Source organism: Rhinopithecus roxellana, chromosome 15, assembly GCF_007565055.1.
Source record: "Rhinopithecus roxellana isolate Shanxi Qingling chromosome 15, ASM756505v1, whole genome shotgun sequence".
NCBI lineage: Eukaryota > Metazoa > Chordata > Mammalia > Primates > Cercopithecidae > Rhinopithecus > Rhinopithecus roxellana.
The window spans coordinates 100,874,784-100,898,472 of NC_044563.1; the positions used below are offsets into that span (position 1 = coordinate 100,874,784).

The 23,689-nt window shown below is 38.8% G+C and overlaps 1 pseudogene; it reads right to left on the minus strand.

The window, feature by feature from the left end:
- Positions 1-376: 376 nt before the first annotated feature.
- On the minus strand, positions 377-4,453 carry LOC104662479 (annotated as a pseudogene).
- Between the last annotated feature and the right edge of the window lie 19,236 nt (positions 4,454-23,689).

Sequence of the window (23,689 nt, forward strand, 5' to 3'; positions counted from 1 at the left end):
TAAAACAAAAAAATCAAAACACATTTTGCAGCAGAACCTGTAAAAGCTTTTTTGTATTCATCTTTTTGAACCATGAAATAGAACGAATTTGTCTTGTTTTAATAAGATTTTCAAGAAACAGAAATAATTTAATCATGAAGTATGAGCTTGAAAATGAACATATTCTATTATCAGTATCAATTGGTGAATTAACTGTTATCCAAAAAGGTTGACAAGTTCTAACTTGTATGAACAGAATATTGAATTCATTAATGAATATATAACTATTTTTGGCACACAAATAATCCCTAGTTTTATACCCACTGTATTTCAAAATTCTTTAAACTGTGGGGCATTCGATGTATTTAATGTGGCAGAAAAAATATTAAATGATTCATTATTTTATTCTGTTCAGTCCTTTTCCCATTAAACAAGAAAACACTGACATAACCATTTTTGGTTTCACTTCCACAAGGTCAACATGTAGTGCATATATCTGGGCACTGATCTCACAAGCAACTGAAGTGGCATATGTTGAAGCTGGAAATAAAAGTATTTTTATTTGCACTTTTAAAAGTACACTTTCACCCTTTCCAAGATCTGATGACATATTCAACGTGTACCTTCTCATCAGCTGCCATAACCAATGCCAGAATAAATGTTGAATTCCCTTCATTTAGGTCCTGCCCAGCAATGCCAACGAAGGAGAATTTGGCCTTATTCTTCCCAAGTTCCACTGCATGGTTAGTTATCAATGTTTATGTTCTCTCCAAGGGCAGGATAAGGGGGTTTGTTGACATGGCTCCAGTTGAATAAGACTCAGATCATATCATAGAGCTGAAAGATCACTAAAGCATCTGCAAGGTAACTGTACAAATGATTAATGTATGCATTCATTCCCAAGGAATTCACCAGTTCTGAAATGTCCCCTCCTCTTTGCTCTCTGCCTCCAATAAGTTTATATTCATGTCATTATCATCCAACTTGTGTAGGCATGAATAGGTATTAAACAGATTAACTATGAAAGCTAAATTAAGTTTAGGATTGCCTGAAACCATGTCTGCAGGAGTAACAAACTGTTTGCAGCCAAGTTGATCTACTTCTTGAAGCGTATGTCCAGCACACTTCAGATCATTTTTCTTATGAAATCCTGAAGATGGACTGGAAATTCCATATTCCCAGTAACCTTTAGGGTCCATTTGTTTAAGCAGATGAAAATAGGCTCTTGAATCTTTATTGCCTTGGCTGAAGTTCTTGATGGTACACCATCCTTCCTCAGCCAGATGATAGTTCATCCATTACAGTAGTAAGTCCTTAGGAGAAAGCTACATCAGAACCTCTAGTTCCTCACCTTCATTTAGCAATGCAATCAGAGCTTCATTCCTAGAAATCTCAATATCATCAAAAAGTCCAACTTAGATGATCTGCCAGAGAAGTCCTAAGACTAAACGAGGTCTTCCTTCTTTGAGATTCTTTGCACTGATGTTCACCACTGTATAACCAATGGTTGAGACAGAATTCATGTCCAGTGTATTAGTCCATTCTCACGCTGCTATAAAGAACTGCCCAAGACTGGGTAATTTATAAAGAGGTTTAATTGACTACAGTTCCACAGGACTGGGGAAGTCTCAGGAAACTTACAGTCATGGTGGAAGAGGAAGCAAACACATCCTTCTTCACATGGCAGCAGGAAGGAGAAGTGCCAAGCAAAAACGGGGAAAGACCCTTATAAAACCATCAGATCTCATTTGAACTAACTGACTATCATAAGAACAGCATAAGGGTAACTGCTCCCATGGTTAAATTACCTCCCACCAGTTGTCTCCCACAGCAGGGGGAGATTATGCGAACTACAATTCAAGGTGAGATTGGGTGGGGACACAGAGCCAAACCATATTATTCTACCCCGGCCCCTCCCAAATTGTATGTCCTCACATTTGAAAACACAATCATGCCCTTCCAACAGTCCCCCAAAGTCTTAACTCATTCTGGTTAACTCAGAAGACCAAGTCCAAAATCTCATCTGAGACAAGGCAAACCCCTTCCGTTTATGAGCCTGTAAAATCAAAAGCAAGTTAGTTACTTCCTAGATACAGTGGGGGTACAGGCATATTACACCTGTTTCAAATGGGAAAAATTGGCCAAAACAAAGGGGCTATAGGCCTCATACAAGTTTAAAATCCAGTAGGGAAGCCAAATGTTAAAGCTCCAAAATCATCTCCTTTGACTCCATGTCTCACATCCAGGGCACGCTGATGCAAAAGATGGGATCCCACAGCCTTGGGCAGCTCTGCCCCTGTGACTTTGCAGGGCACAGTGCCCCTCCTGACTGCTTGCGTTGAGTCTCTGTGGCTTTTCCAGGCTCACAGTGCAAGCTGCCGGTGGATCTATCATTCTGAGGTCTGTAAGACAGTGGTCTTCTTCTCACAGCTCTGCTAAGCAGTGCCCCAGTGGGGACTCTGTGTAGGGGCTTCAGTCCCACATTTCCCTTTCTCACTGGCCTAGCAGAGGTTCTCCATGAAGGCTCCACCACTGCAGCCAACTTCTGCCTACACATCCGGATATTTCCACACATCCTTTGAAATCTAGGTAGAGGTTCCCAAACCTCAATTCTCGACTTCTGTGTACCCTCAGGCCCAACACCATGTGTTAGCCACCAAGGCTTGGAGTTTGCACCCTTTGAAGCCACGACCTGAGCTCTACCATGGCCTCTTTAAACCATGTCTGGGACGCAGGGCACCAAGTCCTGAGACTGCACAAAGCAGCAAGGACCTGGTCCTGGCCCATGAAACCATTTTTCCTTTCTAAGGCTCTGGGCCTGTGATGAGATGGACTGCTGGGATGACATCTGACATGCCCTGGAGACATTTTCCCCATTGTCTTGGTGATTAACATTTGGCTCCTCGATACTTATACAAATTTCTGCAGACTGCTTGAATTTCTCCTCAGAAAATGGGTTTTTCTCTTCTATCACATTGTCAGGCTGCAAATTTTCCTAACTTTGCTTCCCTTTTAAACATAAGTTCAATTCCAAACCATACCTTTGTGAGTACATAAAACTGAATGCTTTCAACAGCATCCAAGTCACCTCTTGGACACTTTGCTGCTTAGAAATTTCTTCCGCCAGATACCCAAAATCATCTTTCTCAAGTTCAAAATTCCACAGATCTTTGAGATCTTTGGGCAAAGAAAGAGGCAAAAAAAAAAAAAAAAAAAAAAAAAAAAAAGCCAATCTCTTTACTAAAACATACTGAGAGTCACCTTTATTCCAGTTCCTAACAAGTCCCTTATCTCCATCTGAGAACATCTCAGCCTGGACTTCATTGTCCATATCACTATCAGCATTTTGATCAAAGCCATTGAACAAGTCTCTAGGAAGTTCCAAACTTTCCCACATCTTCCTGTCTTCTGAGCCCTCCAAACTGTTCCAACCTCTGCCTGTTACCAAGTTCCAAAGTCACTTCCACATTTTCAGGTAATTTTACAGCAGTGTCCCACTACCAATTACCAATTTATTGTATTAGTCTATTCTCACATGGCCTTAAGGAAATGCCCAAGACTGGGTAATTTATAAAGGAAAGAGCTTTAATTGACTTGCCATTCCACAGGGCTGGGGAAGCCTCAGGAAACTTACAATCATGGTGAATGGTGGATGGAGAAGCAAACACATCCTTCTTCACATGATGGCAGGAAGGAGAACTGCAGATCAAAAGGGGGAAAAGCCCCTTATAAAACCATCAGATCCCCTGAGAACTCACTATCATGAGGGTAACTGCCCTCATGATTAAATTACCTCCCACCAGGTCTCTCCCATGACACTTGGGGATCATGGGAACTATAATTGATGGTGAGATTTGGGTGGGGACACAGAGCTAAATCATATCAACTAGGTTTAAATTTTCAGAAAGAGTGAAAGTGGTGAGCTTTTTATTAATGGCTGTTTCATCAGTTGTATCTGGTTCAAATAAATTGATCATTTTGCAAAGAAGGATGAGATCTGCAAGTAACTTGAAGATACTGCCATCATTGAAGTTCATAGGTATAAGATGCTTCATTTACAAGACTACAGTCAGGTTCATTCTCCAGGGCTTTGTTTATCCAGTTAACAAAAGCCCCCTTTTTCCCCCTGAATATGAATGTTGTGCGCCCTTACTGGAAATAGATGAAGTTCCTCTCACAGCAGTAATCATTTGCCTCATGTTCATTATTTTTCAGGATGTTTTGCTAATATCTTTCCTTTTTAATTCTTGCATCAGTGACACAAATTCTTCAAACTGATTTTTCCATGTTGGTTCTTGTCAGCAACTGCTAGAATTTTCTCATATACCTTGTAGCCAGGCATAGGAAGGCTTGCTTCATTAAACAGGTCTTGGAGTTCACAGTCACAGACATACCCACTATTGTGAATATCTATTCCACTAAACACTTCTTTTACTTCTTCAGGCTCCTCCCAAGAAATGGTAGTAGTACTGTTTCCAACTTTGGACAGGAAAGACTACCTTCAGGTCTTCATCTCTTTATCTTGTAGTTTACTAGTTGCTTTCACATTCACTATCTTGTTTAAGCATCAAACCCACAGCTGAAGAGAAGGCCTCCCTTCTCAAGGGGTCAGAAACAGAATCACAAATTTTGACTTCTCATCTGTCATTCCCCTAAGTCTTAACTTTAAGTGATGTTGTCAGTTTTCCTCCTTTATGGTGACTCCATGGGTATTTTTAAAAGGAAGCTGAGAAAACCCACATTAGCTGCTTACATCTAGGCATCATTTTAAACTGCAGTGCACAATAATGAATCAGCTTAAGTAAATCCAGTCGTGCTAAGGTTCTTAAGACACTGGATTGTAATTTATCTTTTTTTCTGTTCTCTAGTAGCCTATCAGTTCTTCTGGGGCAGAAAATCTTTTTTTCTTATTTATCTCTGGGTCTTCAGCATCTGGCATAGTGCTTGATATTAATCAAAGCAAACAGCTGTGTTCAAGATGTGATGAAAATTTAGACATGTAGAGAATTGAATGGTAAGAGGAACAAAATTTTAAAAAGGAAATCATAGGAAAGAATTTTGAGGAAAAACTATATCTTATAATGAAACACATCTATTGCAAATTAGGACAATTTTGACAATACATTTATTTCTGAATACAGATTATAAGATATAATTATTATTCTATAATATATGAATATATGCATGTATGGCATATATAACATGATATATTTTATATTGGAAAGTTATTTCTGCTTGAAGTACAATACAATGAGCACCTGTATAACTTTCATCTAGATAAAGGTGCTTTATAGCCATTTTTCCCCTATCCAGGATTCAATCGAGGGATTATGCATTTCATTTGGTTGTCACATCCTTTTAGCCTTTGATGGAGAACATACACACACACACACAAACACATGCTCTTTTTTGTTCTTTGTGACAGTAGCATTTGTCCAGGCAATTTGTCTTGTATCTCAATCTTGATTTCTCTGATAGCAGACAAATTTTTACATTTAGATGCAGGTTAGGTATGTTTGGCAAAAATACTACTTAGGTGATTTTGTGTGTCTCAGAAGATGTATCACCACCAGAAGTACATAATGTCAGTTTGTTCCAATGTTAATGATGCTAAATTTCGTCAGTCAAGATAGTGTCATCAAATCACTCCAATAAAGTTACTGTTTTCTCTTTGTAATTAAATAACCTGTAGAGCGATGTTTTGAGACTATTCTGTTAACCCAATGAATTTAGTGTCCATTGATAAATCTTCCTTGAATTATTACATATGTGTTGCAAAATAATGATTGTCTAATTATTTCACACTTTCTCCACTTATTAGCTGATATATTCTGTAAAGAAGAGTTTCTCCCTCCACACACTGACCTTTATTTTATAACTGTGTAGTTACAGACTCTATTTCTGCCTTTGATGTATTTTAATCCATTACCATTATTATGGTTTTGACGCTCAGATTGTCTCACATTTAGCCAATGAGAACTCCTCCAAATTGGCTTGAGTCATTTTGATGTACTTCTCTCATTTGCTGAACACATATTTGCTTTCTGACCCAACAATATATGACAGTCTCTCCTTCTACTTTCCCTTCTCCAGACCTGTGAACAGCCTTTACTCTAAGGAACCTGCTGCCTTTTACTGAGGATGGTACTTAGATCCCATGGCCCATTGAGTTATTGCTACCTAGTATGGCCTAAATACTTCTCTAACCCATGTCTACTACGTCCACCCTACTCCATGGCAACAATCCTCAGTTGGTGTTATGACAAGAAATCTGGCTTCCTTTCAACCACTTTCTCACACGACAGTCAGTGTGATCTTGCAAATGTAAATTTGTCCCTGCCATACCACGTGCGTGTGCATGCATACATTCACACATACATTCATAACACACTTGAAACAATTCAGTGGTTGCCCTTTGGGTTGTAGAATGAACACCAAGAACATTAGAATGACCAAAAAGCATGTGGGGACATGGCTTGTCCTTTTCCCACACCCTAGTTGCATCTGGCCACTTTTCCCCAGCTCTCTATGCTTTATCAGCATTGGCCTCTTTTCCAAACATATCATGCTTTCTTCCATCACAGGCTATTGTATGTCCTGCTCTCTGTCTAAAATGGTACTCTCTCACCTGGTATGTCAGATTCCTGACATATCGATTTAGTGCCTCAGCTCCCCCTCCACGCACAGCTGGAGTGGACTCTCCATATGGGTTTGACTCACTTTGCACTCACAGCTTCTTGCCCCTTTTTTACTTTCTGCCCAGGGCTTCTTGGATTCAGTGGGCAAGAGCAGGAGCACGCTTCACATATAAGCATGTGTTGGGGAGTTAACTCTCCCAAGAGCACTCATTAGTCATGAGCAGAGGCCGTGGCAAATGACACAGATCAGGTCTCTTTTTTCTCCTGAGCCATTTTATCAGCACATCACGTCACCTCTCACCTCATCCCTTTGTTTCTCCCACACTACAGCATTCTGTACACCAGAGGTCATGCAAATCCTGTCTTCTCCTCTCCATTCTCACACTTTTCCATTTTTACATAATAATCAGAGCCCAGCTTTAATGTCGCTTGCCTCATTGAAGTCTTTCCTGTTACCTCCAGTGAAAATTAATCACTCATTTCTCTACAGTCATGACACAACTTCATTATCTCTATTCAAATATTATTCCATCCAACTTTCTTTTATATCAAGATATCTTGATAGGCTTGTAGCTCATTGAGGTAGGAAGCCTATTATAAGCTGAAACATGTCCTCCCAAAAATTCAGGTTGAAGTCCCGACTCCCAGTACCTCAGAATGTGACTATTTGGAGACAGATTTGTACCAAGGTAATCAAGGTAAAATGAGGTCTTTATGGTGGTCCCTAAACCAATATGACTGATGTCTTTACAAGAAGAGGAAACTTCGACACAGATGTGTACTGAGGGAAGATGATGTGAAGACAAGGCAGAAGGCAGTTATCTACAAGCCAAGGAGGGAGGCCTAGAACAGATCCTTCCCTCACAGCCCTCAGAAGAAACCAATCCTGCTGATACCTTGATCTTAGACTTCTCACCTCCAGGACCGTGAGAAAATAAATTTCTGTTGTTTAAGCCACCCCATCTGTTGCACTGTGTTATGGCCGTCCCAGCAATCTAACATATTCCCTGTATTTTTTCTCAGCTAACTAGCATCTCACACAGTGAAAACATATGATAGGCCTGCAATCAATGTTTTCTTGTGTGGATTTAATTAATCACCATGCTATAATGTATTCCTTCCCTAGTATGTAAAAACTGGCTTTAGAGTCAAAGCTGAGTTCAAATTCTACCATCTTACTAGCTGAGTGACAATAGGAAAGAAAGCAAATCTTAGGTTAAAGACAGGAATAATCATCATCTAACTCATAGGAGTATTTTGATAATTACATGAGATACTGTAAGGAGGTATTCAACATAGAACCTGAAAAGGAATAAGCACTCAATAAGTATTAACTACTATTGCTGCCATAATTATTATATGTGTAATAAAAATATAGTGTCAAGATGGAGAAATACATAGAAGTATATTTTAGTGATCCAGTCTAGGATAGATAATTTACCATGTACTGCACATTTTCTTCAACATCTTAGTTAAAAGTGAACTAAAAAATACACTAAGTTCTTCAAAAGAAGAATGTCACTGTTCACTATGTACTGAAATACTTTATGGAAATATTCGTGCCTTTTGGCTGTTACAATGAAGATTAATTACCAAAAGACATGTCTACAGGGTGAGATAGGCCCAAATGGCCAGGCAATCTCCCAAAATGACAGGCTATTATGTTTCCACTTCTGAAGGAGTTTCATCCATGAATAGTGCCTCTGAAAGACAAACTATCCTAGATGGCATTCTTAATGGGACAGGGTTGAATTGGGAGAAAGTAAATCTAAGCACCTGAAAAATAGTTACTTGTTACTCCTTTCTAGAAAATAATATTCTCACACCTGGGTCACTTTCGTGCTTGAATGCAAAATTTTACAGAGAATAAAAGCAGTGAAGTATGTGTATTAGGGTAAAAAATTCGATCTAGAAGATGATACTATGGGATGTTATTTTTATTAAACACACACACACACACACACAACAAACTAGGGCCCCTGGTCTCTAAAATATGAGAAATGTTGACCATTTCAGGTCACAGGTGAAATCACCAAACCTTACTTTAAGCAAAGAAGCAACAGAGAGGAGCCGAGGGATGAGGACGGGCCAACTGTAATCTGAGTTAATCAGGGTGAGACTCACTGGTTTCAGCCATCTCCTGAGACAAGCTGGGACTGACATTTCAAATTTAAGAAGCACTGTATGATTCTGCCATCTTGGTTGATGAAAGCAGACATTGCCAATTGGTTATCTCTTTTCCTTTATCCTGTAAGGATGCAGTGCAATGTTTCTGTGTCCCTATGGCCAAGTTTTCTTATAACTAGTCAATAAAATGCTCTGAATTCCCTTAGAGTCATATTAAGTGGTATGCCGCTCTCACAATATCCCTAGAGGGCCTGCTCCACTTGGAATACCACAAACCAAACCTATTCTGACTTCTGGAAACAAGACATCTCCCCACCTCCAGCCACTCTTCCAGTGTCTGCAGCCCACAGGTACTAAATCTGCAGAGGCTCTCAAAACAAGGAGATACCCGAATGCCTAAATCCTCTACCCAACTCAGCAGATAAAGCCCCAACACCTGTAAACATGCCATATGCCAAATTACTTTACTCTCAGAATGGCTAGATCCTCTCCCCAAATGACCATAATTACTATCTTCAACTACGATAACTCACTCACCCGTTGCTATAATCCATGAGACACTTACCCCCAAATGACATGCCATTACCTCTTTCTCCATATTTCCAATCATGTTACCCCTCTGACATTTGGGAGATTAGTAAAAAAGATGAGAGACATCCTCAGGGACTTGTCTATGGGTGAATTTATCGCCTTCTACTCATTGCATTTAGAGAACAGTACTCTGTGATTTAAAATAAATGAAATATGGTGTATGTTTTAAAAATAAATACAGCTTTACATTTGCATTGATGCTCCTTGATAAAGATGTGTGTTCATTTTCTTTTAGTAACTACATATCCTATGACTGATTTCTGAGAAACTGCTGTATTACAAACACCAGGTGGGTCACAGACCTGCTGATGATATAGAGTATAAACCAGTCAAAACCATTCCCGTTAAACTTTAGGCAATTGCAGTACTCACCACTGAGGATGATGAAACAAAAGCAGAGAAGCAAAAACCATTTATGGAAATGTTTGAATTGCTGTTCGGTAAACACAGACACTTGAGAAGAGTGAACCATAAACTGAAAAGCTTGAGTATGAGGGAGTGGGTGGCAGGACAGCAAGCAGCACGAGGTTTTTATGACCTAAGAGTAGAGAGTTTGTACAGATTGTGTCTATCATCATAAATATTTCCACAACCCATTGAGGCTACGATCTCTTTTCTGAAAATGAACACTGATGTGTAGCTCTTTAATGCCTCCATTTGTAATAGCTATATTGTGCATTTAATTTATGGCATTTCCTTTGATCATTTAAAAATCATTTACTAAATTAAAAATTCAATTCATCAGTTATGGCAGATACTTTTTGCTCTTCCACTTTTCATCCCCAGCCCATCTCTGATCCCAGCTACAGTAGGAGTGGACTGGTCTATGCAAAATGCCAACATCCCATCTTAAGCTTGTGCATTTTTGTCTCTGCTTTTCTACATTAAGGCCTTTTTCCATGGCCAAGGAACTTGCTCAATCCTGCAAAAGCACAGACTAGGAGCATGAGGGAGTTAAAGGTACAGAGACACACTCAATCAGCAGGGATAGGAACTGACAGATAAATGCCCCAACCCCTAGTCTTTTAGACAAACAGTCCTGATAGGCACTCTGTGTGCTTCACAGAGGATCTTGCAAAACTGCAATTCTAATGACACATCCTAATATTGGCTTCTTCTCTTTCCCTATCTCATTCTAAGCTTCTTCACTACTGGTTCCTGGGTTCCCCTCCTAATGAAAGCATATGTTCCCAACTTTCCAACTTCTAATCCTATGCTCTGCTTTCAGGGGAGCCCAAACAAAGACATGAAATATCTTAAAATCTAGAGATATTTAGATAGCTGAAACCAGTAATGAAGAAAGAATCCAGAAGCAGAAACTGGGACATGAAGGCAGTAAAAGTAACTTGGAAAATATTACCATCTAATCATTAAACAATATCTACTTAGTGTTTGCTAAGTGCCACATGTATTCCAACTACTAGAGACACTGCTCCAGGAACTGGCTGGTAAAATGATTCATTTACTGAGTTAATTTTTGTAAAGCACTTAGGACTGTGTCTAATACATATTAAGTGCTATATGTATACTAAATAAGTAGAAAACAGGTAAGTATATTAAATCCTAAGTGTCTAAGTATATCCCAAAATTTAAGCCACCTCTCAGCTTTTCAATAAACTCCTGATATATTTTAATTAAACGTTTTTATTTCTAGATAATTATAGATTCAGTGAGGAGGTTGGTTAATGGGTACAAACATACAGTTAGCTAGAAGGAAGTTCTAGTGCCTGATAACAGAGTAGGATGATATAGTTAACAACAATTTATGGTATATTTCAAAATAGCTGGAAGAGATTTGAAATGTTCCAAATACAAAGAAATGATGACTTTGAGGTGATGGATATCCTAAATACCCAGATTTGATGACTACGCATTGCATGCATCAAAATATCACCTGTACCCTATAAATATGTACCTTTATTAGGTATCAATAAAGAAGAGAAATAATAACAGACAGTTCCCATGTACCCTTTACCTAATATGTGTACTTTACCAGGGTAGCTTAATTTTAATTCTACTGCTAATCAAGATCACTCAAATAAAATTTTCTGGTACTTTTTTTGGGGGGGAGGAGGTGTTGAAATTTAGGATCCAATGATTTTTTAATGGAGGTGAAATTCACATAACATAAAATTAACAATTTAATGCTCATCAATGATAGGCTTTATAAAGAAAATGTGGTACATACACACCAGGGAATACTATGCAGCCATGGAAAAGAACAAGATCATGTCCTTTGCAGAGACATGGATGGAGTTAGAAGCTGTCACCCTCAGCAAATTAACACAGGAACAGAAAATCAATGAGAACACATGAACACATGGTGGGGAGCAACACACACTGAGGCCTGTTGAGGCGGAGTGGGCACAGGGAGGGAGAAAATCAGGAAGAATAGCTAATGGATCCTGGGCTTAATACCTGGGTGATGGGATGATCAGTGCAGCAAACCACCATGGCACACATTTACCTACATAACAAACCTGCACATCCTGCACATGTACCCCAGAACTTAAAAGTTGAAGAAAAAAAATTAGCCACTTAAAAGTACACAGTTTCTGTTAATCTATAAATAGGTCATACATTCTTGTTTCTTACATACTTCATAATTTTTGCTGAAAACTGGACATATTTAATATAATATGGTAGCTCTGGAAATCAGATTCTTCCCCCTTATCATTGTTTTTTATTCTGTTTCAGCTTGCTGTGGATTGTAGTGGTTTGTTTACTTTTCTAAACTATTTTTGTAAAGTCTGTATTTTGGGAGTGTATGCTCTGAGTTCTTTGTTCCTTTAGCTTGTGGTTGGCTAGTGTTGACAGACATTGCTTTCAATGCCTGGAGCCAAGAACAGAAAAAAACAAATTTTCCCAGTCTTTGCAAACTGTCTTGAGATTGAGGAGCTCTTTCAATACTTAGGCTGTTTACAACTCTGTGTTAACCTGAACTTTGTGCTTGTACTGAGCCTAAAGGTCAGCCAAAGGTGAAAACTCTGGGTCTTCTCTGGTCCTTTCCTAGCATGCATCCTGCCCTGGGCATACACGTGGCATTCTAAATTTCCCAGTATAGGTAGGCACCTTTCAATTCCCTAATTTACCAGAGAAACTCTCCCTCTGGCTTTTCATCCCAGGCTGTTAACTGTAATCTTTTGTCCCAGGCAGCAGTTGTTCATTTGCCTTACAATGTTTTCAAGGAATGCCCTTTGCATAGCCACTTCTTTACTCTGAGAGAGTGACATCTATTGATTTTGACCTTTTAATAATCACCATTCTTGCAGGAGTAAGCTGGTATCTCATTATGGTTTTTATCTGCATTTCCTCAATAATGAGTGATGTTGAGCATTTTTTTCACATGATTTTTGGCCATTTGTATATTTTTTGAGAAATGTCTACTCATGTAACTTGTTCACTTTTGATGTGATTTTTTTTTTCTTGAGTTCCTTGTAGATTCTGGATACTAGTTGATATGGTTTGGCTGTGTCCCCACCCAAATCTTATCTTGAATTGTAGCTCCCATAATTCCCACGTGTCATGGGAGGGATTGGTGGGAGGTAATTAAATCATGGGGGCAGGTCTTTCCCATGCTGTTCTTGTAATAGTGAATAAGTCTCATGAGATCTGATGGTTTTAAAAAGGGGAATCTCCATGCACAAGTTCTCTTCTCTTGGCTGCTGCTATCCATGTAAGACATGACTTTGCTCCTCCTTGCCTTCCGTAATGATTGTGAGGCCTCCCCACTCATGTGGAACTGTGAGTCTATTAACTCTAGCCTTTATAAATTACCCAGTCTCCAGCATGTCTTTATTAGCAGTGTGAAAACAGACTAATACAGTAAATTGGTACTAGTAGGGTGGGGCACTGCTAAACAGATATCTGAAAATGTGGAAGCAACTTTGGAATTAAGTAACAGGCAGAGGTTGGAACAGTTTGAAGGCCTCAGAAGAAGACAGAAAAATGTGGGGAAGTTTGGAACTTCCTAGAGACTTGTTGAATGACTTTGACCAACATGCTGATAATGAAATAAACAATGAAATCCAGGCTTAGGTGGTCTCAGATGGACATGAGGAACCTGTTGGAAACTGGAGAAGATGACTCTTGCTATGTTTTAGCAAAGAGACTGGTGGCATTTTGCCCCTGCCCTAGAGATTTGCAGAACTTTGAACTTGAAAAAGATAATTTAGGTTATCCAGCAGAAGAAATTTCTAAGCAACAAAGCATTCAAGAGGTGACTTGGGTGATGTTAAAGACGTTCAGTTTTAAAAGGGAAACCGAGCACAAAAGTTCAGAAAATTTGCAGCCTGACAATGTGATAGAAAAGAAAATCCTATTTTCTGAGGAGAAATTCAAGCCTGCTGCAGAAATTTGCATAAGTAACAAGGAGCTGAATGTTAAACACCAAGACAATGGGGAAAATGTTTCTAGGGCATGTCAGAGACCTTAGTGGCAGCCCCTCTCATCATAGGCCTGGAGGCCTAGGAGGAAAACATGGTTTTGTGGGCCAGGCCCAAGGCCCCCCTACTGTGTGCAGCCTAGGGACTTGGTGCCCAACATCCCAGCCACTCTAGCCATGGCTGAAAGGAGCCAAGGTAAAGCTCAGGCAATGGCTTCAGAGAATGCAAGCCCCAACCCTAGGCAGCTTCCACATGGTGTTGGGTCTGTAGGTACACAGAAGTCAAGAATTGAGGATTGGGAACCTCTGCCTGGATTTCAGAGGATGTATGGAAACATCTGGATGAGCAGGCAGAAGTTTGCTGTGGGAATAGCGCCCTAATGAAGAACCTCTGCAAGGGCAGTGCAGAAGGGAAATGTGGGATTAAAGCCCCCACACAGAGTCCCCGCTGGGGCACCGCCTAGTGGAGGTGTGAGAAGAGGACCACTGTCCTCCAGACCCCAGAATGGTAGATCCACTGACAGCTTGCACTGTGTGCCTGGAAGAGCCCCAGATGCTCAACAGAAGCCCATGAAAGCAGCTGGGAGGGAGGCTGTGCCCTGCAAAGTCATAGGGTCGGAGCTGCCCGAGACCATGGGAACCCACCTCTTGCATCAGCATGACCTGGATGTGAGACATGGAGTCAAAGAGATTATTTTGGAGCTTTAAGATTTGACTGTCCCACTGAATTTCAGATTTACATGGACCCTTTAACCCCTTTGTTTTGGCCAGCTTCTCCCATTTGGAATGGGTGTATTTATCCAATGCCTGCACGCCCACTGTATCTAGAAGGTAACTAACTTGCTTCTGATTTTACAGGCTCATAGGCAGAAGGGACTTGTCTTGTCTCAGGTAAGATTTTGAACTGGGGACTTTTGGGTTAATGCTGAAATGAGTTAAGACTTTGGGGGACTGTTGGGAAGGCATGATTAGTTTTGAAGTGTGAGGACATGAGATTTGGGAGGGGCCAGGGTTGGAATGATATAGTTTGGCTCTGTCCCTAACCAAATCTCATCTTGAATTTCCACATGTTGTGGGAGGCACTTGGTGGGAGGTAATTGAATCATGGGGGCAGGTCTTTGCTATGCTGTTTTTGTGATAGTGAATAAGTATCACAAGATCTAATGGTTTTATAAACGGGAGTTTCCCTACACAAGTCCTATTCTCTTGCCTGCCACCATCCATGTAAAACTTGACTTTGTTCCTCCTTGCCTTCTTTTGTGATTGCAAGGCCTCCCCAGACATGTGGAACTGTAATTCCATTAAACTTCTATCCTTTATAAATTATCCAGTCTCAGGTATGCCTTTATTAACAGTGTGAAAACAGAGTAATGCACTAGTCCTTTGTCATATGCATAGTTTCTTCCATTCTGTGAGCTGTCTGTTTACTCTGATAATTATTTCTTTTGCTGTGCAGAAGCTTTTTAATTTAATTAGTTCTCATTTATTTATTTTTGTTTTTGTTCCATTTGCTTTGGGGGTTTTAATCATGAATTATTTGCCTAGGCCAAAGTCCAAAGTTATCTTCTGAATTTTTTGTGGTTTCCAGTCTTAAGTCTTTGATCCACCTTGAGTTGATTTTTGTGTCAGATGAGAGATGGGGATCCCGTTTCATTCTTTTATACGTGGCTAGTTTTCCCAGCACCATTTATTAATGGGTACCATTTCCCCAATTTATGCTTCTGTATGCTTTGTCAAAGAACAGTTGGCTGCATGTATATTGCTTTATTTCTGGGTTCTCTAAGCTGTTCCATTGGTCTATGTGCCTACTTTTATACCAGTACCATGCTGTTTTGGTAACTATGGCCTTGTAGTATAATTTGAAGTCTGGTAATGTGATGCCTCCAGGTTTTTTTGTTTTGTTTTGTTTTAACTTAGGATTGCTTTGGCTGTTAGGGCTCTTTTTTGATTACATATAATTTTTAGAATTGTTTTTTCTAATTCTGTGAAAAATGTGTTGGTATTTTGATAGTAATTACATTGAATTTGTAGGTTGCTTTGGAAAGTTTGGTCATTTGCACAATATTGATTCTTCTAATCCATTAGCATGGGATGTGCTTCCATTTGTTTGTATCTTCTATGACTTTTTTCCACCCATGTTTGGTAATTCTCCTTGTAGAGATCTTCCACCTTCTTGTTTAGGTATGTTCCTAGGACTTTTTTTTTTTTTTTTTTTTTTTTGGCAGCTGTTGTAAAAGGGATTGAGTTCATGATATGATTCTCAGCTTGGCTGATGTTAGTATATAGCAGTGCTACTGATTTGTGTACATTGATTTTGTAACCCGAGACTTTACTGAATTTGTTTATCAAATCGAGGAGTCTTTTGGAGGAGTCTTTAGGGTCTTCTAGGTATTCAATTATATCATCAGCAAACAGCAACAGTTCAATTTCCTCTTTTTTAAACTTGGATACCTTTATTTATTTCTTTTGCCTGATTGCTCTGGATAGGACTTCCAGTACCATGTTGAATAGAAGTGGTGAAAGTGGTCATCTTTGTCTTGTTCCAGTTCTCAGGGGGAACACTTTCAACTTTTCTCCATTCAGTATGATATTGGCTGTGGGTTTCTCATATATGGCTTTTCTTACTTTAAGGTAAGTCCCCTTTTTTTTTTTTTTTTTTTTTTTTGAGACGGAGTCTCGCTCTGTTGCCCACGCTGGAGTGCAGTGGCCGGATCTCAGCTCACTGCAAGCTCCGCCTCCCGGGTTCACGCCATTCTCCTGCCTCAGCCTCCTGAGTAGCTGGGACTACAGGCGCCCACCACCTCGCCCGGCTAGTTTTTTGTATATTTTAGTAGAGACGGGCTTTCACCATGTTAGCCAGGATGGTCTCGATCTCCTGACCTCGTGATCCGCCCATCTCGGCCTCCCAAAGTGCTGGGATTACAGGCTTGAGCCACCGCGCCCGGCCAGGTAAGTCCCTTCTATGTCTACTTTGTTTAGGGTTTTTATCATAAAGAAATGCTAGATTTTATTCAATGCTTTTTCTGCATCTATTCAGATGATCATATGGTTGTTTTTAATTCTGTTTATATGATGTATCACATTTGTTGACTTCATATGTTAAACCATCCCTGCATCCCTGGGTTGAAACCCACTTGATCATGGGGTATTATCTTTGTGATATACTGTTGGATTAGGTTAGTTAGTATTTTGTCAAGGATTTCTGTATCTTTGTTCATCAGGAATATTGGTCTGTACTTTTCTTTCTTTGTTGCATCTCTTCCTGGTTTTGTTATCAGGATGATAGTGACCTTGTAGAATGATTTACAAAGAATTTCCTTTTTTTCAGTCTTCTGGAATGGTTTCAGTAGAACTGATACCAATTCTTCCTTGAGTGTCTGGTGGAATTCAGCTGTGAATCCATCAGGTCCTGGACTTTTTGTTATTGTTGGCATTTTTTTAAATTACTGATTTAATCTTGCTGCTTGTTACTGGTCTGTTCAGGGTTTCTACTTCTTCCTGATTTAACCTAGGAGGGTGGTATGTCTCCAGAAATTTATCCATTTCTGGTTTGTATATAATATATATAGGTGTTCATGGTAGTCTTAAATAAATGATCTTTTGTATTTCTCTGGTTGTCGGTTATAATGTCTCCAGTTTCATTTCTAAATGAACTTATTTGTATCTTCTCTCTTCTTTTCTTGGCTAATATAGCTAATGGCCTCTCAGTTTTGTTTATCTTTCTAAATAACCACTTTTTTGTTTCATTATTAATGAAATCTTTTGCATTATTCATTTGTATTAATTTCATTTAGTTCTGCTCCAATCTTTGTTATTTCTTCTCTTCTACTACCTTTGGGTTTACTTTGTTCTTGTTTCTCTGGTTCCTTGAGAAGTAACAGTAGCTTGTCAATTTGTGATCTTTCAGACTTTTTTAACTTTTAAGTTCAGGGGTGCAAGTGGAGGTTTGTAATATAAGTAAACTTGTGTCATGGGGGTTTGTTGTACAAATTATTTCATCGCCCAGGAATTAAGCCTGGTATCCATTACTTGTTTCTCTTGATCCTCTCCATTCTCCCGCCCTCCATTCTCCAAAAGGTCCCAGTGGGTGTTGTTCCCTCCAACGTGTCCATGTATTCTCACCATTTAGCTCCCACTTAAAAGGGGGACTATGCAGTATTTAGTTTTCTGTTCCTGTGTTACTTTGCTAAGGCTAATGGCCTCCATCTCCATCCACATCCCTGCAAAGGACATGATCTCATTCCTCTGTTGGCTCCATGGTATTCTATGGTATATACATTTTTTTTATCCAGTCTATCATTGATGGGCATTTGAACTGATTCCATATCTTGACTATTGTGAAAAATGCTGCAATGAATATACACATGTATGTTTGTTTGTAATAGAATGATTTATATTCCTTTGGGTATATTGGCTCTGTGGTATTGGCTCCATGGTATTCTATGGTATATACATTTTTTTTATCCAGTCTATCATTGATGGGCATTTGAACTGATTCCATATCTTGACTATTGTGAAAAATGCTGCAATGAATATACACATGTATGTTTGTTTGTAATAGAATGATTTATATTCCTTTGGGTATATACTCAGTAATGGGATTGCTGGGTCAAATGGTATTTCTGGTTCTAGGTCCTTGAGGAATTGCCACACTGTCTTCCACAATGGTTGAACTAATTTACATTCCCACCACCAGTATAAAAGTGTTCCTATTTCTCCACAGCCTTGCCAGCACCTGTTGTTGCTGTTAAATAATCTCCGTTCTGACTGGTGTGAGATGGTATCTCATCGTGGTTTTGATTTTCTTTTTTTAACAATCATGTGATTGTTGGCTGCACGTATGTCTTCTTTTGAAAAGTATCTGTTCATGTCCTTTGCCCACTTTTTAACATTTTTTTAAGTTTGTTTAAGTTCCTTAAAGATGATGGATGCTAGATCTTTGTTGGATGCACAGTTTGCCAGAATTTTCTCCCATTCTGTAGGTTGTCTGTTTACTTCTGTTAATAGTTTCTTTTGTTGTGCAGAGCTCTTTAGTTTAATTAGATCCCATCTGTCAATTTTTGCTTTTGTTGCGATTGCTTTTGGTGTCTCCATCATGAAATCTTTGCCGGTTCCTATGTCCTGAATGGTATTGCCTGGGTTGTCTTCCAGGGTTTTTATAGTTTTGGATTTTACATTTAAGTCTTTAATACATCTTAAGTTAATTTTTACATGTGGTGTAAAGAATGAAGACCAGTTTCAATCTTCTGCATATGGCTAGCCAGTTATCCCAGCAACATTTATTAAATAGGGAGCCTTTTCCCATTGTTTGTTGGTTGTCAGGTTTGTCAAAGATCAGATAGCTGTAGGTCTGTGGTCTTATTTCTGGGTTCTCTATTCTGTTCTTTTGGTCTATATGTCCATTCTTGTACCAGTTCCCTGTTGTTTCGGTTACTATAACCTTGTAGTATAGTTTGAAGTCGGGTAGTGTGATGCCTCCAGCTCTGTTCTTTTTGTTTACGATTGCCTTGTCTATTCAGGCTCTTTTTTTGGTTCCATACAGATTTTTAGTTTTCTCTAATTCAGTGTAGGGCCCTTTAATGATATTGATTCTTCCTATCCATGAGCATGGAATGTTTTTCCATTTGTTTGTGTCATCTTTAATTTCTCTCTCTCTCTCTCTTTTTTTTTTTTTTTTTTTTTTTTTTTTTTTTGAGACAGAGTCTCACTCTGTTGCCTAGGCTGGAGAGCAGTGGCACCATCTCCTGGCTCATTGCAACTTCTGCCTCCTGGATTCAAGCAATTCTTCTGCCTCAGCCTCCCAAGTAGCTTGGATTACAGGTGTGCACCACCACCCCTGGCTAATTTTTGTACTTTCAGCAGAGATGGGGTTTTGCCATGTTGGCCAGGCTGGTCTCAAACTTCTGACCTCAGGTAATCAGCCCACCTTGGCCTCCCAAAGTGCTGGGATTATAGGCATGAGCCACCGTGCCCAGCCCATCTCTGATTTCTTTGAGCAGTGGTGTGCAGTTCTCCTTGTAGAGATCTTTCACTTCCCTAGTTGGCTGTATTCCCAGGCATTTTAATCTTTTTGTGGCAATTGTGAATAGGAGTTTGTTCCTGATTTTGCTCTCGGTTTGACTCTCACTGGTGTATAGAAATGCATAAATTTTGCACAATGATTTTGTATCCTGAGACTTTGCTGAAGTTGCTTATCAGCGTAAGAAGCTTTTGGGCTGAGACTATGGGGTTTTCCAGATATAGGACCATGTCATCTGCAAATAAGAATAGTTAGACTTCTTTTCTTCCTATTTGAATGCACTTTCTTTCTTTCTCTTGCTTTATTGTCCTGGCCAGAACTTCCAACACTATGTTGAATAGGAGTGGTAAGAGAGGGCATCCTAATCTTGTGCTGGTTTTCAAGAAGAATGCTTCCAGCTTTTGCCCATTTAGTATGTATAATGTCAGCTGTGCATTTGTCATAGATGGCTCTTATTATTTTGAGGTATGTTCCTTTAATACCTAATTTATTGAGAGTCTTTAATATGAATGGATGTTGAAATTATCAAGTCTTTTCTGCATTTATTGAGATAATATGGTTTATGTCTTTAGTTCTCATGTGATGAATCACATTTATTGATTTGATTATGATGAATCAACTTCGCATCCTGGGGATGAAGCCTACTTGATCGTGGTGGTTAAGCTTTTTGATGTGCTGCTGCTGATTTCAGTTTGCCAGTATTTTGTTGAGAATTTTTGCATCAATGTTTATCAAGGATATTGGCCTTTTTTTGTTGTACCTCTGCAAGGGTTTGGTATCAGGATAATGCTGGCCTTATAGAATGAGTTAGGGAGGAGTCTCTCATCAATTTTTAGGAATAATTTCAGTAGAAATGGTATGAGTTATTTTTTGTACATCTGTTAGAATCTCGTTGTATAGTTGTGAATTTCTCTGGTCGTGGGCTTTTTGTTGTTGTTGTTGTTGGTAGGCTATTTATTACTGCCTCAATTTCAGAACTCATTCATTATTGGCTTTCAGACTTTCTATGTAGGCATTTAGTGCTATAAATTTAGTGCTAAGTCCTCTTAGCACTGCTTTGGCTGTATTCCAGAGATTTTGATAACTTGCGTCACGATTATCATTCATTTAAAATTTTTTTTTTAATTTCCATCTTGATTTCATTGTAAATCCAAAAATCACTTAGGAGCAGATTATTTAATTTCAATGTATTTGTAGAGTTTTAAGGGTTCCTTGTGGAACTGATTTCTAGTTTTGTACCACTGTGGTCTGAGAAGATAGTTGATATAATTTTAATTCTTTTAAATGTATTGAGACTTGTTTTGTGGCCTATCATACGGCCTATCTTGGATAATGTTTCATATGCTGTGGAGAAGAATGTATATTCTGCAGTTCTTAGGTAAAATGTTGATTAAATATCTGTTATGTCGATTTGTTCTAGATTGCAGTTTAAGTCCATTGTTTCTTTGTTGACTTTCCATCTCAGTGGTCTGTCTAGTGCTGTCAGTAGAGTGTTAAAGTCCTCTACTACTATTGTGTTGCTGTTTATCTCATTTCTAGGGTCTAGTAGTAATTGTTTGATGAGTCTTGGAGCTCCAGTGTTAAGTACATATAATTAGGGTAATACCTTCATATTGGACTGATCATTTTGTCATTATATTATGACCAAATCTTTGTCTTATTTTACTGCTGTTGCTTTTAAGTCTGTTTTATCTGATATAAGAATAGCTACTTCTCCTCACTTTTGGTTTTTGTTTGTAACAGACATTAGCATTACTTGTGAAAAATGGTACATACTTGATGAGCAAAAGCAGTTTTCATGGAATGAATATGCACCTCTTTTACACTATTCTCTTAATATATAAGGTGGCTTCAATTTCAGGGTCAAAATCTCACCACTTTTTTGGAAAAATACCCATCTAAGCAGGGCTTTAGATGAAGTGAAAAGATGCTTTCCATATCTTAATTTGACAGGAAATTTTTCAACTGCCCTTTTTTGAAGCCAAGTGTGAAAGCATCAGGTCCTGTTGTAAATCCCATGTGCCCCATCTCACCATTCACCAACTCAATCTTTCTACTTATCTTTCTAGAATCCAGATCCCAGTCAAGATCAGCTGTCTTAATGAAGTGTGAGAAACACTTCAATCTACACTCATATTTCTTCTCTCAGTGTCTAGAGGATTTACTTCTAAGGTTAATTTTGTTTTAGTAAAATAACAAACACTTAAAACTCTTAAGTGAAAGCACATTAGTACTCTTTAAAGATTGAATGTCCTTGCAGGCAAAAACACTATTTAAACATTTTACTTTTGTTCTTTGAGCTAGACACAATGGATGCATTGCAAAAACATACTGACATGGTCTTCCTCATCTGAGAGGTCCACAGAGCACTGCCTTAGTGATGAGTGTACATAATTCTTAATATTTTTCCAACATTCATTACTTCCTAAAAATAAATACCAAAATGATGAATATTGAATTAAAGCAAAATGCATTTGTTTCACAAATAGACAAGTTCATACTACATATCTAATTTTTTTCCTTCATTCTAACCAATTAAAAACTCCAAGCATCTTAGACTCACATGCCTGGATCTGAGAAACAATATATTTTCCAATTTTCCTTTGAATCACTGAAATATTTCCAAAATATGCAAGAAAATGCACAAACAACAGTTAGAAAAACTTATGTACCAAGAAAATGTTATTTTGGGAGAACTTTAAAGCAAGTATCTTTTGGATTTTCATTTGCTCATGAGTCATGCATGACTAATAACCTGTCAAACTGTCCTGAGAAAAATGTTGGGGATAATAGTCATGCAGAGGTAGCAATATTCCCCAGTATGCAGGTGGTGCTGGCCAAGGGGATAGATCTGCACAATGCAAATGAAAAGAAAATATGAGATATGAGGAAAACGTATTCACTTTAAAAAGCCACATTGGCTTTTTAACAAGAAGCAATTAGTACATCTTCAAGGAGGAGTGAAGGAGGTAATAAAATGCTATTTTTTGAGTTCCTTAGCTTATTATCAAGGGCTTCCCAATCCAAAGAGATGAGGATGTATTATGTAAATTAATAAAGTAATTTACATTTTGGGGAATAGAATCGAAATCCCCATCATGCTATGCCTTGTAAAGAAATTCCTGTGTGCTCATAAATTTTTTCACTTTTTTTCTTGTTAGAGACAGAGTCTTGCTCTGTCACCCAGCCTAGAGCACAGTGGCACAATCTTAGCTCACTGTAACCTCAAATTCCTAGGCTCAAGCAATCCTCGCCTCAGCTTCCAGAGTAGCTGGGAATACAGCCACATGCCACCACATCTGGCTAATTTTTTAAAATAAATTTTTGTAGAGATGGGCTCTCACTATGTTGCCCAGGCTAGCCTCAAACTTCTGGCCTCAAGAAATCCTCCCACCCCAACCTCCAAAGTGCTGGGATTACAGGCGTGAGCCACTGAGGCTGGCTCACATTATTTTTTTAATCTGACAGCTTGAATTTACATGAAAAACACTATTCATGTTTTTGTTTATGTAACGAAGGATCCTCAAAATAATGTTCTCCCCCTGAGAACATATACAGAGACTTAAAATATCACCCAGAAAAACTGAGCTAATGAGAAGAATTATTAGCTGATATTGTGGGTTATTTGGGTTTTTTTCCTGATTTTTCTAGCAAAGATTTGTAATATTTTCATCTTCTTTATAGTCTTTGTTGATATGGGTTCTTAAGCAGGCCGTTAGTAGTTTCAATTATTTGTGTTATTTATGCTTAAAGCATAGCTTAAAAATGGCCTACAGTTTTAAGTGACTCTAAAATTAAACTGGGCCAATCATCTTTTCCATAAAATTGTTTTACCTAAGATCAGTGAAGACCCCCAGTTATCAAGTAAAAGCGTTTTTTCTTTTTTTTTTAAACGGAGTCTCGCTCTGTCGCCCTGGCTGGAGTGCAGTGACGCCATCTCGGCTCACTGCA